This window comes from Montipora foliosa, chromosome 1, assembly GCF_036669935.1.
Source record: "Montipora foliosa isolate CH-2021 chromosome 1, ASM3666993v2, whole genome shotgun sequence".
NCBI classification, from domain to species: Eukaryota; Metazoa; Cnidaria; class Anthozoa; order Scleractinia; family Acroporidae; genus Montipora; species Montipora foliosa.
The window spans coordinates 11,365,674-11,368,173 of record NC_090869.1 but is presented as its reverse complement, the minus strand read 5'-3'; the positions used below and the strand labels follow the sequence as shown (position 1 = coordinate 11,368,173).

Sequence of the window (2,500 nt, the reverse complement as noted above, 5' to 3'; positions counted from 1 at the left end):
TCGTCCTTGAAGCGACCCCTTGACGAATAAAAATGTCTGGCATCACTCTAGGGAATTGGAAGGGTTGTCAGTTGAAAAGTGTCTCAGTCGTTCACCACGAGAGAATGAAGTATTTCTTGTCTTGTGGTTGAAATCTGCAATGTAATGAAAGCTGTGACAAGCTTTTAAAGTTATTCTTAATTCCTGCAATTTGTTGTATACTTAAAACACATTGTTCTACTTTATTAAGGTATGTACCTTGCATTTGTGTTTGTCAAAATCGACCCTGAGGCGGAAAAACGAAAGCAAGAGGAGGCCGAAAGAAGAGAAAGGGAGAGGGCTGAACGAGAAGCTCAAAGTAAAGAGCGGGAGCGAGAAAGAGAAGAAAAGGCCAAAGCCGAACCAGAGAAAGCTGAGCAAGCTATGGCAGAGAAGGAGAAAGAAGAAGAATCTAAATCTGAGTTTGGGAAAGAAGTCGAGGTAGTGCTGATGACGCCAAAAAATTAGTGTGCCCGACAACGCAGTTGTGATTGGTGGCGAGCTGACAGCGCAAAAATCTTGAGTTTGCCCTGCAACTTAGGTTTGATTGGTGCAGAGTTGACAGCGTAAAGATTGTGACTTTACCCAGCAATGCAACGCTGTTTTAGTTAATTTTAGGTGATTAGAGACGTCTAGATTTATTTTAGACACCGTTGTAGCTCATTTAAGGTCATTTTAGATCATTTTAGGTCATTCCTTGATTTAGTAACTACAGGATAAATGTCTCGCTTGTTTTCTTGCGCGACAAAGCCTTCTTTTCTTTCAAATTGTTGCAAGCTGTTATAAGCATTCTTCGTTATCACTCAGTTTGATCCAGGATTCGACTGCTCCCTTTAGCTTGAACACACAGTTGGTAAACCTCCCTGATTTTGGGAGACACGTGACCAGCCTGAACCAGGGTCTTTCTACTCAATGACAAAGGAGGCAGTGAAGAGAGACCCTGGGAGCGAGGTTGATGAGGTTGATTAAGCATGTGTAATATGTATCAATGTTAATTGTTTATTTGTTCTAGCGCTTTTTGCTGATTATTGTCGCATATTTTCTATTGTACTTCCTTCTTATTGAAAGACCTTTGACAAATACCATCAGTCAGTTACCTTTAAACAGAAAATCAACCAAAGTTTCCAATGTATGGGTTACCTGAATGCCACCTTCTTACTGTTTTCATGTATGCTGATTATAATTATTTTAATTATTGTTTTGATAACTTGGAAGTGTTTTATTGTGTTTAACAGTTACATTTTCTTTGTTTAGGATGAAAAGATTGGAAGTGGAACTGGTAGATGGAATGGAAGACAGCTCTTTGTCTGTAAGAGGGATCATGCTGCATTTGTCGATATAGAAACTGTCATAACTGAGAGAGATTTTGAAAATGATCCTGGAGAGGCTACGACAAGGCCAACCTCGCAAAAGCAGGATAAACAACGAAGTGGCTCAATCAAACAGGAAAAAAGACAGAATGACGGAATGTTTCCAAGGTCATCGAGTTATGATCTTAATGAAACTTCAGGTAATATGTGCTGTCACACGGTTGCAAAGAGTAATACCTACTTTTGAAAAATGATTTGTTTGTATATATATGAAGTGGGGGCTATAAACCAAGGGCGGGTGAAATCTTTCTTCCGAACTTCACCAAATGTACAATCTTGCATACTTGTAAGTTTGACATTTTAAATTTGTAACCGGGCTGAGATCATTAACCTAAATGATGTTACTGATTTCAAGTTTTCAAGCGTAGACAACGTGAGAAGTGAGGCAATATGTTTTAGTTTTTTTTCTCACTTTATTGACATCCATCATTCAAGAGTCTGTTCACTATTTTGACTTCGATTGAGAATTCCATGTTTTTTTCGGCATTAATATCTCACCTTTCCTCTCAGATAAGCTCCGTTTTACCTTAGTTGTCATTTATAGTCAAAATTAAAGGAAGATACCTGTTTCGGTTTTTTTTAAATTAATGCATCAACCACTACCCTGCAAGCAAAGTTTTTTTTTTTATCTTGTCGCTTTTTGCACAATTGGTCTCTCTAGAAACATGCCATTTTGGTTTCTCGAATGACAATTTTAAGTGAACTAAACTGGAAATATTATGACGCAATTTTGACTCGTTGGTGTACAAACAAAGAATGTAAGTAAATCCGTTCCTGTACAGATAATTGACTACACATTCATGTAACTTGCGATTTTATTAGAATCTTCTCCTGTTGATATATATACGTCTTTTTTGTTTGATCCAGGAAACCAATGTACACTTTCATCGCCATTTGAAAGAGCCAGTTAACCTATTTCTCGGCTTTTCTTTCATTGTTTGGTTTTCAAAACAACGTTACAGGGAAGCAGTAAAGATCGTTCGACCGCACGGCCACAGAACTCACCAACGGAATCACGAATTTCGCTCTTCATAAAAATTTTCCAGACATTCAAACCAGATTTTGGACACGTTATGATATGTTTGAGATGGTATATCAACATTTATACAAAC

General features: G+C 37.8%; 1 pseudogene; it reads left to right on the top strand.

Moving 5' to 3' along the window:
• Positions 1 to 2,500, top strand: part of LOC137982086 (uncharacterized) — an 18,510-nt pseudogene that overhangs the window by 6,944 nt on the left and 9,066 nt on the right.